Here is a 15619-nt window from a genome sequence, read left to right on the forward strand (position 1 = left end):
TCCTATTTTATCACTTGTGTGGTGTTTGGGGTACTGCTCAGGTCTTAGTACTGGAACGAGTGGCAATTTTTAAAGCCCATGATCCCCACAGCAGTCCTCCAACAAGAACCACCCCTCCACAAACACCCAATTTGGCTCCAGGCCAAATCTGGGAAGGTGCTTTGTATGTAGAATGAAAACTAAGTAAGTGAAGGAACATCAATCTCTCCCTCACCCCAGACTCAGGTTCTGGCTAGTTGCCAATGGTTGCAAATTCCACAGTCCAGAATCTTTTACCACGAGTTTTATTTCCTGTCATTTCAGCTGGTGGTGGGGGTGAGGGTGGGGGCGCACCGAGGAGCTTTCAACAGCCAGAGTGTGCAGGGAGACAGACCCGGGCTCTGTCCACCTTTCCCAAGAACATGACCGAGGGCTGCAAAGCTTAGACTGACACCCTGAACAATCCAAAAGTCCATGCCAGACCAGGGACCAAGGTCAAACCACTGACTCTCCAGGGAGGCCAGCTCGTTCAAAGGCTAAGCAAATGTTCCCTGAAAGAAATTGACCCCAGACATGAGATTCTTTCCTAAGTTAGGTCATCTGCAAAGTGGTTTAGAGAAAGCCAAATGAACTGACTTGAATGGATGACCTTCTGAACAACATGCAGTTTGTGGGGTAGAAATTCTGCTTTAAAAACAAATCTTGGCCGAACTTTCTGTTTGCACTGTCTTGCTTTGGCCTGTGTCTGTCAGATGCACAGCTTGAAACATGGTCCTTATCCTCCCGCAAATCAGGTAATCAGATGCAGAGTGACTAAGAACGCAGCCGATCAGTTTCAATAATAGCTCAACAATAGCTGGATGTAGGTCTTTGTGGATGTCACAAGTAGATCTGAGCTTAGGTTCTTTGGATGCTTTGTCATTTGTTTTGCAGAGGAACTGACACCTGGAGAGTTTACCAACTGTGAAGTGTGTTACAGGAAACAAAACCCACAGACCCAGGTCTTAACCTGGTAAGAGTTTACAGTCTCCACTCTCAGAAGCTGCTATCCTCTGTCTCTCCTTCCCTCCCTCTCTTCCTTCCCTCTCTCCCTTCCTTCCTCTCTGTGGTTTTACTACGTCTTAGTGGAAGCAGGAAGGACTTTTTAAAAAGTTAAATTCTTTAGTGTGTGGTTCTTGATCTGACTCTGAATCTGTTGCCTCTGAACGGGAGATGCTGTTGACTTCTAGGTCATTGGGACACCAGTCACCTCAGTCTAATCGTGGGCCTTTGCAGAGATCCCCAGGCAGACAGCACTCTAATTTAGCACCACACACATACACATCCGTGCCCACTGCATGGTCTTTGGTTCTATAAGGCAGAGCGATAGTCCTCTTATTAATGAGGCCCCCAAAGTCAAATCACTCAGAAGTACTCTGAAAATATAAAAAATGTAACTCCAGAATTGTTCTGTTTGCTTGAATTTTTACTTTTCACTTTTTAAAAAAGTTGAAAGTGTAGTTTTAAAATATAATTTAAAACAAAGGCTTTGACAAAGCAATTCAGGGGGAGCTGCTGCTGTGAGTGGGAAGGAGGATGAGCTGTTTTGACAGTGGGCCCAGTTTTGTTTGCAGGACAAATGTGGGAGAGGCGGTACAACGCTAGACTAAGAGCCAGCAGGCCTGCCACCGCTGTTATGTGTAGCTCCGAGTTATCAAACCTCCCAGTAAACGAGGACTCTGCCCAAAACAATGGCTGAGGTCAGTCCTCTCTCTGGTGGCAGGATTCTGGGAGAGGCTGAGCGTCTGCCATCTGTTGGAGACGCCTTAATACCACTACTGCTCTGGGCTGCGGCTGGAGAAGGCAGACCAGAGAGGGGGCGGCTGTGGTGGTGGTGGTGCTCCCCTTTAGACACCCACGAAGCTGAATCCAAACCCAACATCGGCCCTCACCCTTCACCTTCTCTCTTTGCTTGAAATGAATGAGAATACTTGCCTATGTATTCATTCAACATAGCTCCTGTCTCTATCCTTGGGCTTGTGGGGCATCCAGATCGGGACATCCTTGGTCTCTTTTTTTTTTTTTTTTTTCAAATTTTTATTAAGGTATTATATGTGTACATATCTTACCATTGCCCCCCACCCCCACCCCACTCCCATACATGCCCTCACCCCCCAATGTTTTGCATCCGTTGGTTACTCTTATATACATGCATATAAGTCCTTCAGTTGATCTCTTATTTCCCCCACCTCTCCCTAACCTTACCACTGTAATTTGACAGTCTGTTTGATGCTTTACTGCCTCTGTAACTATCTTTTTGTTCATCAGTTTATAATGTTTTTCATTATCCCCAAATGAGTGGGATCATGTGGTATTTTTCTTTCATTGACTGGCTTATTTCACTTAGCATAATGTTCTCTAATTCCATCCAAGTGCCTACAAATGGTAGTAATTCCTTCTTTTTTACGGCAGCATAGTATTCCATTGTGTAGATGTACCATAGTTTTCTGATCCAGTCATCTGCTGATGGGCACCTATGCTGTTTCCAAATCTTAGCTATTGTAAATTGTGCTGCTATGAACATAGGGGTGCATATATCCTTTCTGATTGGTGTTGCTGGTTTCTTAGGATATATTCCTAGGAGTGGGATTACTGGGTCAAATGGGAGTTCCATTTTCAGTTTTTTGAGGAAACTCCATACTGTTCTCCACAGTGGCTGCACCAGTCTGCATTCCCACCAGCAGTGCACGAGGGTTCCTTTTTCTCCGCATCCTTGCCAACACTTGTCGTTTGTTGATTTGTTGATGATAGCCATTCTGACAGGTGTGAGATGGTATCGCATTGTTGTTTTGATTTGCATCTCTCGGATAATTAGTGACTTTGAGCATGTGTTCATGTGTCTCTTGGCCTTCCTTCTGTCTTCTTTCGAAAAGCTTCTATTTAGGTCCGTTGCCCATTTTTTTATTGGATCATTTATCTTCCTTTTATTAAGTTGTATAAGCTGCCTGTAGATGTTGGAAATTAAACCTTTATCAGTGATACCATTTGCAAATATGTTCTCCCATACAGTGGGGTTTCTTGTTGTTTTGTTGATGGTTTCTTTTGCTGTGCAAAAGCTTTTTATTTTGATGTAGTCCCATTTGTTTATTTTCTGTTTGGCTTCCATTGCCCTAGGGGCAGTATCACTGAAAAAGTTCTTTTGGCATATGTCTGAGATTTTGCTGCCTGTGGATGCCTCTAGTATTTTTATGGTTTCCCGTCTTATATTTAAGTCCTGTACCCATTTTGAGTTTATTTTTGTGTATGGTGTAAGTTGGTGATCTAGTTTCATTTTTTTGCATGTATCTGTCCAATTTCCTTGGTCTCTTTGTGCTTACTTAGAGCTCTGAAGCTTGAAGACAAACCTGGCTGACGCTGGATTGGGTCTTTGAAAGGTGGAACTGGAAGAAAGCTATGAAAGTAAAGCCTTTACATCCACATAATGCAACATCTGGAGCAAGAGAGGACATTTCTTCCTTTTCAAATCCAGGAAACTTCTTTCCCAGAAGTTTCTAGGATCCCTCCCCTTGTAGATCATTGGCCCTAATCAGGGCACGTATCCATTCTTAAATAACCACTGGATCCAGGGGATTGGACGACGTTTACACTTGTCAGGCCCGTTCCTGGCTCTGGGGGTCCGAAAGCTTTATCTGGTGTTTGTTTTTCTATTGGGCACTGACAGTGCTAATAACATTATTTGTTGTATCTTGATGTCTGCCAAATGCTGTGTTTTACAGACATCTTTCCATTTAAATCCTTAAACCAGTGTGGTGAGTACAGGTATTATGATCCCCATTTTATAAATTAGAAATCCAGTGCTCCATGGACTTGCCCTAACCGGTTTGGCTCAGTGGATAGAGCGTCGGCCTGCAGACTGAAGGGTCCCAGGTTTGATTCCGGTCAAGGGCATGTACCTTGGTTGCGGGCACATCCCCAGTGGGGAGTGTGCAGGAGGCAGCTGATCGATGTTTCTCTCTCATAGATGTTTCTCTCTACCCCTCTCTCTTCCTCGCTGTAAAAAATCAATAAAATATATTAAAAAAAAAAAAAAAACACCTGCTCAGTGACCGTGAACAAGTCATTTAATTAAAAAGAAAAAAAGACACAGGACTAGTCAAGATGAAAGTGAAATTCAAAGTGTGGTCCCTTTGATGTGAAGAATGTTTAACCACTACCCATACTGCTGCACCCATGCACCTAGCACCTATACTGAGCCTCCTAGCTCATTGGTTCTTCCCTGCTACTGGCCTTTAGCTCAATGATCCACTCCTGTGCCCATGTGCCACCTTGTCATGTCCTCAAACAGCTCCACCTCTGAAACTTGGGACTCTTGCTTCCTTTGCTCACACCTTCAGGTATTTTGCTTTCGTCCTGCTTTCCCATCAAGCCTCTTCTTGACCCTGTGTCCCTTGTCTCCTGCCCATCATCCTAACCTTTCAGCCCCTCCTGCTTCTTTTCCTTCTCTCACTTGCTTGGACTCCTTGGCAATGCTTCACTTATGTTCTCATTGGCCCCTCCATTTCCTCACACTGTCCCTGTAGGCAGGACTCTGGCCTTGCTGATTCCTACCCAGGAATCCATCCTACCCCAGATTCCTGCACTGGAGTTTCTTTTATTATTGATTTTAGAGAAAGAGGAAGGGAGAGGGATAGAGAGATAGAAACAGATGAGAGAGAAACATTGATTGGCTGCCATCTGCACAACCCCTACTTGCAGATCAAGCCTGTAACCCAGGCATACTCTGACCGGGAATCGAACCTGTGACCTCTTGGTTCATGGGTCAATGCTCAACCACTGAGCCACACCAGCTGGGCTGGAATTTCTTTTTCTTTTTCTTTTTTTTTTTTTAATATATTTTATTGATTTTGTACAGAGAGGAAGGGAGAGGGATAGAGAGCTAGAAACATCGATGAGAGAGAAACATCGATCAGCTGCCTCCTGCACACCTCCCACTGGGGATGTGCCCGCAACCAAGGTACATGCCCTTGACCGGAATCGAACCCGGGACCCTTCAGTCCGCAGGCCGACGCTCCATCCACTGAGCCAAACCGGTTTCGGCTGGGCTGGAATTTCTTAATGCATTGAGAGAAAAGGCATCATTACTGTTTTCAGCCCCAGCTTGGTTCTTGGGACTCTTTGTCTATGACCCCCAGCTGGGAGGCTCTCCACAAGCCCCGCCCCTGCTACTGTCCCTCCCAGCAGAGAGATGACAACTGGGTCCCTCCAGGGTGAATTCACCACTGAGCCAATGGCCTTCTCCCACCCGAGTCTTACTAGGCAGGAGCTAGACTTGACTGAGAAGAGACCTGAGGACATGACGTTGGGGTATTGCCCACTTGGGAAGGTGGTGAGCAGATTCTAAAATGAGGGTGGAATTTCCAGGAGAAATGACAAAAGTAAAAACCGGAAGAGCAACTCCTACATTAGGTCACTAACACCTGTGGCTGGGCTGGTGATGAAGGCTGAGGCCTGGAACTACAATGGGGCGCTGGGAGAGGTCACGACACCAGAACAGCCGAGAATGAGGCGCACAGGAGCACAGGAAGTGGACAGTGGTGGAGGCCAAAGAAACTTTGAAAGCAGTATGAGTTCCAGGGCCCGGCTCACACGGCAGGTTCACTTAAGGGCAGGACCCCAAACACGGGCAGACCTCGTCCTCGCGTCCGCTCTGGATTTTCCTCAGTGTTTCTCTTTCCTCCTGATTTTCTTCCTCTTTCAGTGCCCCCTCCCTTCCCTGCTCTTCATTCTTTTTCTTTTCACAAACCAGTTCAGACTCCATACTTGTCCCAAAGTCACCTCTTCAACACAAAGAACGTCCAACTTCCAAAGAAGAGGCAGAAATGGCTTCTGAGGATCCAGATGACACCAAACCTTTCCAGCAAGCCCACAGGAGGTCTCTTGGTTGTTTTGCCATCTTTAAAAAAAAAAGCCAATTTTATTTGTTCACTTCTTGCATTTGGAGTACTCCTCACATCCTTTGCCTGAGACTCTTTGCCATAGTCCTTAACCACCACACAACTGCAACCAACCACTCTACGGGGTTTCCCTCTCTGCCGACTTTACAGAGGCCACCATTCCCCTAGTTTCTTGTCGTCAACCTTAATTAGGGTGATTTGGGGTTCAGCACAAAGAGCCTCCGCCAACTTGACATAGGCAGGCTCATCACAGGGGGATGCAAGTACACAAAGGTGGGCTGGCCGCTTGTGGGGAAGGGCGGTCTTCAGCACCCCTTGCAAAGCAGGATTAACGTCCATTACCCCTCCAGCAGCAACGCCTTCCTCGGCCATGGCGGTGGGTTATGGGTAGAGCTGCATCTTGCATGCACCCACGCCTCTGCCTCCACTCAACTCGGTGGCGGCAGGGAAAGCGCTGTATTGCCATCTTTTCCTGTTCTGTTCACAGTTCCAACAAGCTCAGTTCTCTATCTACTTCCCTGCTCCCCGAAGACCTGAGCCCCTTGGGGAGAGGCGTGCCGCTGTTGGAGCAGGCGCTCTGCTCACAACCACAGGTAAGAGCGGAAGAAACAGAAGACCTCTCAGCACAGACACAAGAGTTCAGAAGTTTCCAGAGGCTGACAACCCTATTGTTGAAAGCAAATCATCCTACCACCTCCATAGCAGCTGTAACAGAGAAGGCTAAAATAACAAATGCTCTTTATGATGTTGCTTAACCATGAAGCAAGGATTAAATTATGTTCCGTGTACTGTGTTGAAAAATTTTGGGGAGGGCTAAAGTGCATTTTGGGATTAATAAAATGCAACAGATGCTGTCGTTGCCCTGTTCACATTGCTTGGACTCACTGATCCATTCTCCTTTCTCTGGCTGACGTCCAACTGTCTGTATCAGCACTGAGGGTTTTTTTTCCGAAACCAGAAGGCCGCCTTCCTGAATGCGGTGCCACTCAGAAGTACAAGAGTGCCAGGGAAGTAAGACCCCCCACCCTGGGAGCATCTGTCCAGCGGCCACCCTCAGATGCTGGTGTAGAAATCCCTCAGCTCCTTGCCACTGCAGGGGTGCCATTGACACCGCCTCCCAGAGTTTCTGCCTGGGTCAGCCCCGGTTAACCCTCTGTGGGAACTCAGCTAATAGCGTGCCCTTTGGTGGCTGAGCTCCCAGCCGGTATCATTTCCCTGTGCTTCCCAGATAAACTATTTGTACTCACATCCTGTCTCAGAATCTGCCTCTGGAAAAATCTACACTAATGTAGCAAAGTTAGCTTCAATTATGTAAGCAGTCATATATTTGAAACAAGACCTTTTCTCCATTGTTGCACACAAATGAGGTGTTCAGGAAAAAACAAAATGCCCAACCACCTTTTCCCTGGGCGGGGTCTCTCTCTCTCAGACATATAAATTATGTAAATATATAAATTTATATACATACTAGAGGCCTGGTGCACAAAAATTCGTGCACGGGGGGGGGGGGGTGTCCCTCAGCCCAGCCTGCACCCTCTCCAATATGGGACCCCTCGAAGGATGTCCAACTGCCCATTTAGGCCCGATCCCGGTAGGGCAGTCGGACATCCCTCTCACAATCCAGGACTGCTGGGTCCCAACTGCTCGCCTGCCTGCCTTCCTGATTGCCCCTAACCACTTCTGCCTGCCAGCCTGATCACCCCCTAACCACTCCACTGCCAGCCTGATTGATGCCTAACTGCTCCCCTGCTAGCTTGATTGCCCCTAACTGCTCTCCCCTGCAGGCCTGGTCACCCCTAACTGCTCTCCCCTGCAGGCCTGGTCCCCTCCCCTAACTGCTCTCCCCTGCAGGCCTGGGTCCCCCCCAACTGCCCTTCCCTGCAGGCCCAGTCACCCCCAACTTCCCTCCTCTGCTGGCCTGGTCACCCTTAACTGCCCTCCCCTGCAGGCCTGATTGCCCACAACTGCCCTTCCTTGCAGGCCTGGTCCCTCCCAACTGCCCTCCCCTGCTGGCCATCTTGTGGCGGCCATCTTGTGTCCACATGGGGGCAGCCATCTTATGTGTTGGAGTGATGGTTATTTTGCATATTACTCTTTTATTAGATAGGAAATTTATTTATGTAAGTAAATATAGTTCTACATGAAATTAAATTTTTATCTAAATATTTATATATTTATAAATGTAACTATATATGTGAATATGTATAAATATAAACTTCCCTGCCCACCCTCCCTCCCTCTATCTCCCAGCAAGTCAGCTCACAGATTACTTAGGGACAACCAGGCATTTTCCTTTGAATTCTCCCAGGCCCCAGAACTGAACATCTTAAAAACCAGCCAGGTGCGCAGTATTCGGGCTTTTCTCCTCTTGGCTGTTTGGATCTTGGTTTTCGGGTGTCTGCTGGATGCTGGTTTTCAGGTGTCCCCTGTGGTTCTGGTGGCTGAGCTGCCGGCTCCCCAGTCCTCTTGGGGAACTTGGGCCACAGGAGGCTGCGTGGGTGGCATTTGCGTTCATGCCTCTCAGCACCACAGAAGCCTCTATGGGCCCACCTGTCCTGTCTTGGGATGTGTGGCCGAGTGAAAACCATCATCCCTGTCCCTGACAGAGGCTCGGCATCTGCCGTGCTGTGAACACCTTCTCCCCTCTCAGGGTGGCAGCCACAGCTCCCAGCAAAGCAGCTGTCTCCATGGGGTCTCTCAAGCCTGCCTGGGTGTGAGAGTCACCTGGTGCACTCTGGAATCAGTTCCTCCAGAGAGGGGCCTGGATCTGTTTCACAGGCTCCCAGGGGACTCCCTGGAGCTGGCTCACCAGGGGAAGGATGAAAGGAGGAAGAGGCAGACGCATCTTACAGCAGACAGAACTCAGCTGGTCAGGTATGTTCCCTCCTGCAGATAGTCCTCACATCCAGAAGGAATGGGAGGGAAGTCCTTGCTGGCATGGGGGCCTGCTAGGGCCTCTGATGGTTCTGAGAACCCAAGGAAGCTCTAGTCTAAATGAGATTTGTTTAAAGCGTCCTTCACAGCCCAGGCTGACCTCATATGTGGCACTTCGTATGCTTGCTGTAGCACAGTGATCCCAGCTGATTAGGGAGGAGGAAGAGAGAGCCGCGTCTCAGAGACCTGAGAGGGCGGAGTTGAAAAAAATGTTCTTCATTAGGAATGCCTTCCTTTGTTTTTAGTCATAGGTAATTTATTTTGAAATTTCTGAAATGTGAAAAGGGTGTGAGATTTCAATGTTTCTGAAAATGGATTATAAGTGTGAAATGTTTGTGGGTTGACTAGGAAAAACTGAGAACTACTGGTCAGATGGGCTGGGGCAGCTCTGGAAGAGCAAGCACCCCCCTGAAGCTCACAGCCCTGGCCCTGCCTCAGCCTCCACCTCCAGCCCATCTCCCCTCACCAGTTCGCTCAGCATAACATGTTTGGGATTCATCCAAGTTGTTCCTTTTAATTTGTTTGTTCCTTTTTATTGCCCGGTAGTATTCTATTGTTTATCCATTTATCTATTGATAGACCTTTGGGTTGTCCCCATTATTAAGGCTGTTAGGAATACAAGCTATAATAAATATTCGTTAGTAAGTCTTTGTGTGGAATATGAGTAGGGGTAGAATTGCAAGGCCATAAGGTAAGTGTATGCTTAACTTGATAAGAATAAACTGCCAAACTATTTTCCAGAGAAGCTGTGTCACTTTACATATACCTGCTGCCAGCAACGTAGGGAAGTCCCAGTTGCTTCATATCCTTGTCCGGGCATCCTCCCATCTGGAAATCTCTCTGATTTCCTCTGGAGCCCAGAGGGCCACCAGCGATGGGTTCTAAACTATGCCTACGGGCACCAGTGGCAAATATAAAGGGAAAGGACAAAGTGGAGAAGAAACAAATGCTGCAGCATGACTGTACATGGATGATGCTAGATAAAGTCTCTCTGCGTCTAAGAATATGGAGCATGCTGGTCGCCCCAATCTGATGTCAACCGACAACAGTTTACAAAGGAAATACCTGTTCCATCAAGTGCTAGCACAGGTCCAAAATGCCACCTCCACACCTATGAAAGTTTTCAACCTGGTACGTTCATCTCTAGCCTCATTACACTATGACCTGATTACTCGGTGTCAAATTCCTACCTCTCACCTCCTTCTGAGAATTCTTAGTTACTCTGGTTACTCCATACCGATCAGTAGGAGTAAATGTCGTTGGGTCAAGAAATGTTAAATGTCTAAATAGTGCCACAGGCATATGGAAGTATTTGAAAATTCTAGTTAAAAAGGTTACTTTAAAAAAATCTGGATGAGGCTACTGATAGCATCTGAGGCAGTGTTATCTTAAGAAACAAAGTTCATCCGTTAACATAAGCAAAATAGCAATAGAAATTAAGTTAAATCGGAAGCAGAAACTAGCATCATCTCTGACATTTGTTTCATAAGCCTTTCTTTAGGGTCATTTTGGGAGCATGACTATTTTTATTTTAAAAAATATAAAGATTTGAATCAGTACTGAAACACTAAATCTCTCTCACTCTCTCTTTTAAAAAATATTTTAAAGTTTGATATTTAGAGAGAGAAAAAGGGAGAGGGAGAGAGAGAAACAATGATCAGCTACCTCCTGCATGCCCCCCACCTGAGCATGTGCCCTGACAGGAAATAGACCTGGCAACCTTTCAAGGCACAGGAAACGCCCAACCAACTGAGCCGCACCGGCCAGGGCTGAAACATTAAATCTCAAAAAGACATGTTGACACAGAAGAGTGAAAACTGGACTTGATCATAGTACTTTCCCCAAGTGGCTTGTAAGTACATCAGCACCCTTGTCAGAGGAAATCAGTTATTTAAGAGCAAATCTTTTTTTTTAAGTTAAAAAAATTTATTTATTTTAGAGAGAGAAACAGCAATTTGTTGTTCCACATATTCGTACATTCACTGGTTGATTCTTATATGTGCCCTGACCAGGGATCAAACCCGCAACCTTGGCATAACGGGATGATGCTCTAACTAGCTGAGCTACCCAGACAGGATGTAAGTGTATTTTTTTAAAGATTTTTTAACTGATTTTTTTTCTTTTAGACAGAGAGCGAGGAAGGGAAGGAGAGAGAGATAGAAACATCAATGATGAGAGAGGAACATCATCAATCAGCTGCCTCCTGCATGCTCCCTACTGGGGCAGGAGTCCTGACCAGGAACCAAACTGGCAACGTTTTGGTGTACAGGATGATGCCTAACCAGCTGAGCACACCAGCCATGGTTAAGAGCAAATCTTTAATTAAAATGCCCCTCTTCTTTGGTAGGGCATCATGTTTATTCATATATTGCCCTTGGGTCAGTTCTCATCTTTCCCTCTTTTCACATATGACAGTGTTAGGGCATGTGCTGCCTGACATGATCTAGGACCCAGGCCTTGAAATGTTCTTAAAATCCTTCCGTTGATACTGAAAACTAAACAACTGCAAGAGCTTCAGAAATTATGGATATGTTTTAAACAAGTACAATGTTTGGGTGCTAAGCCATTCCTTTAAGGATCATTATTATAACGTTTTTAGACATTATGTTCAGTAGATTTCAGTGATGGCCTCGATTCTTCTTCGCTCCCTGTAGCCACGTCTTTGCCATGTGACTTCAAAATTCCTTTCACTACAGAGGCAGTGTCTACTTCTCTATCCCCTTGAATCTGGGATGGCCTGGGGTCTTGCTTGAGCCAATGGAATGTGACTATAGTGAGCATGTGCCACTTCTAATCCTAGACCTCAGGACGTCCTGTTTGTTTTCTCTCCTTTCTTGCTCCTCTGCCATTGCCCTGAGAATGTGCCAGGGTTAGCGTGCTTGAAGATGAGAGACCTGCAGAGCACAGCCAAGTGGAGGTCTTCCTAAATCAGTGATGAGCTTCCCAGATACGCCAGCAGAACCCCAGAGCACAAGCAATGGTGCTTATTATTACATCCCTCCGGGCTTTGTGTGGGTTGCTGTTTAGCAATACCTGACGGATATCTCCATGTCAACTGAAGTTTTTAAAAGTCAAACAAACAACTTAAAAATAGAAGCCACTCATTCCAGCACCAGGCAGACGGGACTTCCATCCCCTGCATGTTCCTGAGGTCACGGTTTTTCAGCTAAACCCAGAGACAAGACCATATGCACGTGTGCTTTCTGGTAACTAGGCACTGCTGCTATCTGCCCGGCGCTATCTCACAAACTGGAGTGAAGTCGCCACTGTAAACCCCCAGCCTCTTTGGCAATGGTTTTATGTATGAGATTAGAATAGAACCTTACACACTATCTTTCCCCCTAGAAAAGAACCCAAGAGGGGAGAAAATATAGAGCAAATATATATCGCCTAAAACAAACTTTGAATGAGCACCTATGTTACTGCTACATTAAAATTGCCCCAATTTTATCATAATTTTAAAAATTGTCCCAGAAGATGACTTTAAAGATAGGAAAGATGAATTTTCTCAGTGCTTAGACCTCCAACCTGGCGAGCGCTATATTTTGCCTCAGGGCCACGTCTTAAAGCCCTGCTACACCAAATTGTGACCTAAGGAATCGCTATGTCAGCATCATCTGGGAATTTGTTAGACATACAGACCCCACCCCTGACACTGCCACATTAGTTTACAGTTGAACAAGATCCCCAGATAATACGAATGCATGTTAAATCTGAGAAGCACCCTCCTGACAACATGCCCAGGCTCTGCCCCCAAAGACTCCGATTCCTATTGGTCAGAAGGACTGGGCACTGGAATTGTTCAGAAGCTCTACGTGTGGCCAGGGCATGAGCAGTGACTTACAAAGCTTCTAAAACTTCCAACGAGGCAGAGTTGATAGAACTCTAAAATCGGAGGTCTTCCAATTCCATGCTTCTTAACTATTATATAATTAAATAAAAAAAACAGTTACCTCTTGGAGGACAGGGATCTATTTTTTAAAAATGTTTGTTTTTTGACATCATGTTGGTCAGTTTCAAGAGCAACTGGGTACCTCGGGATAAGAAAAACACACACAACGAAAAACGCAAAAAACAATTGAGAACCTGCCCCTACATGCATCTCAGTCTTGGCAACCCCACCTTTGGTCATGTCCTCGTTCCCCTGGGTGGGACACAGAGCAGCACACGGAAGAGCCCAATTCTGTGCTTATTCAGAGGGACACAACGGCCTAGGAGCCCTGCCACCGCCCCGTGTCTCCAGCTAAATGCAGCTTTCAAAGCTCATCTCCTTGGGGCTTATGAGTCATTTCCTGAAGTGATGAACACGCGGAGAGCTGGGTAGACACGTACTGTGCTATCTGAGTTCTAAGATGTTGCTGACTCTGACCTCTGGTTTTCTGTGTCTCCAGAAGAGCAGCATGCAGTCACCACAGTCCTCAGGGCGAGAAGCGTGGAGCCTGATGCTCACCTTATAGTGATGGCACCACGGTGGTGCACGGCAGCTGGATGGAGACCAGGTCTCACACACCGCTTTCCAGCCTCAGGCCACACCAGCCACACAGGCCCCACTGCCTTGAATCAGTTTCTATTGAGCAAGTTTCTGTGGAGCTGACAGAAACCCAGTGTGGGGGCCTGCAGCAGTGAGCCAGTGGGCCACCCCTTCGGTGCTTTGTAATTGTGACCAGTTTCCATGTCTTCTTGAAGGTGATATCATTGGGAAATCTCGCGTAAGAGCAGGGTTCTAAAACATTTTTAGCTCAGGTCACCTTAATATTAAAAATTATTTAAAAATTACTTAAAACCCCCAAACGTTTTCATGTGTGTAGGTTATATTGAGGGGCTGTACCAGCTCATGAGAATTAAAGGAATTTTCTAGCCAACTGTTAAACCACTGGAAGCTTAAAATTGGCAATAGAGGGAGTATATATACATCATGGAAACTGGCAAATGCTAAAAATTAGAGGCTTTTTTTGGAGATCAGATTTAACAGCAAACCACTGATTGTATCTACCAATAGTTACCACATTAAAATAAAGAACTCTGGAAAATATTTATTTTACTTTAAAATAGCAATAAGCCCCATTACATGTTAACAAAAATATTTTCTGCAAAAGTATTTTCTCCCCCAAGCAATCATTTAATGAGGAGAGTTGCACTGTTTTATATGATTGCAAATCTCTTTAATGGCTAGCTGAATAGGAGACAGATTTTCATATCGGCTTCATTATCAATCTGTCACACTATCAGGTATCTTATAATCCCTGGAAAACTCAACAGTATACTCGTGAGAGAATCAGACCAAAAAAGGACAGATAATGTCTCAGTGTTAACAGTATACTCATGAGAGAATCAGACCAAAAAGGGACAGATAATGTCTCCGTGTTTTAATGTACTTTTGACCTCATATGTGTCATGAAAGGGTCTCCAGGACTCCAAAAACCATTGCTTTGGAACATTTCTCCATGCAGCTCTGATGGCAGCTTACTTAATTGCAACTCCTTCATTAAAACACAATTAGGTTGATCCCTAGGCCTAGTAATTTTGAAAGGAACAGCCACACAGCTATGCCAATCTGCCAGGAACTTACTGTTGGTGACTGTATTCCCACTTCATTTTTACTCTGACATCTAGGTGGACATAAGCTACTGGTGGAGGGTGCAGGCCTCAGAAAACTGAAAAGCTTGGTCACACACACTGCTTAACTTTTTCCACTTGTTTTCGGAACTCAGACTTCCTGAAGGACATAAATGCCAACGTTTTCCTTAATTTCTTAAATTCAGAAGTATAATCTAAAACTTTCCACTTATATTGTCAACAACCAAATATTCCATTTCCTTAAAAGTTCTATTTTTGACTTGGTGGGAAAAACAAACATTTTTGTGTGTTAACAAAATCCAAGTGTGTTTTTTTGAATTCACACATATTTTGAAAACTAACAATAGAAGAGTTTAAAGGTCCCTTTCTGCTTAGAGTGGGGAGCCTGTTTTGGTGAAGCTGGACGACTTCCTTCAATATATCTACTCCTGAAGCATGTGTGGGGCCCAGGCCCCAGAAACGTATGCTGTGTTCCCGGAACTCTTATTTAGTTGAAATAATTTGCCTGTTGACTATGAATCTAGAAATACATTAGCAGAAGTTTTATTGATTCTCAACTCTCATTTTGCTTAAAATTTCCCCTCCTTCCCTCTACCCCAGAGAGTGCTGATGGCAAAGGATTGTGACTCAAGGTCATCCCTTTTTTTGGTCTCAATATATCATCCTGGCTCTGGTATTTGTTTCTCTCTAGGAAGGAACTATAGACTCTATCCTCTGTGCCTGTAGCCTAAGAACCCGAACATATTATCAATGATATAACCTTGAATTTTCCTAAGAAGGGATTAAAAAAAAAAAAAAAAAAAAGACCCAGCCCTGACTGGTTTGGCTCAGTGGATAGAGTGTTGGCCTGCGGACTCAAGGGTCCCAGGTTCGATTCCAGTCAAGAGCATGTACCTTGGTTTCGGGCACATCCCCAGTAAGGGGTGTGCAGGAGGCAGCTGATTGATGTTTCTCTCTCATCGATATTTCTAACTCTCCCCCTCTCCCTTCCTCTCTGTAAAAAATCAATAAAATATGTTAAAAAAAAAAAAAAAAAAAAAGGCCCAGAAAGCGAACCACCCAATGCCTTCAGTAGAAATTGTGCTCCCCCACCCCTATCCCTTCTCCATGGTCACCCAGGTTCTCTTGACTTCTGGATTTGGGTTAAGATCAGGAGCAATGGGAGGCACCAGTGAAAAATCAGAGAATAGGGGTCA

General features: G+C 45.5%; 1 pseudogene across 1 annotated transcript; it reads right to left on the reverse strand.

Moving 5' to 3' along the window:
• Positions 1 to 5940: 5940 nt before the first annotated feature.
• Positions 5941 to 6284, reverse strand: LOC308254259 (small ribosomal subunit protein eS12-like; annotated as a pseudogene). Its single transcript has one exon. The product of its transcript is annotated as a small ribosomal subunit protein eS12-like (transcript).
• Between the last annotated feature and the right edge of the window lie 9335 nt (positions 6285 to 15619).

This window comes from Plecotus auritus, assembly GCF_963455305.1.
Source record: "Plecotus auritus genome assembly, chromosome: 7".
In the NCBI taxonomy this organism is placed as follows: domain Eukaryota; kingdom Metazoa; phylum Chordata; class Mammalia; order Chiroptera; family Vespertilionidae; genus Plecotus; species Plecotus auritus.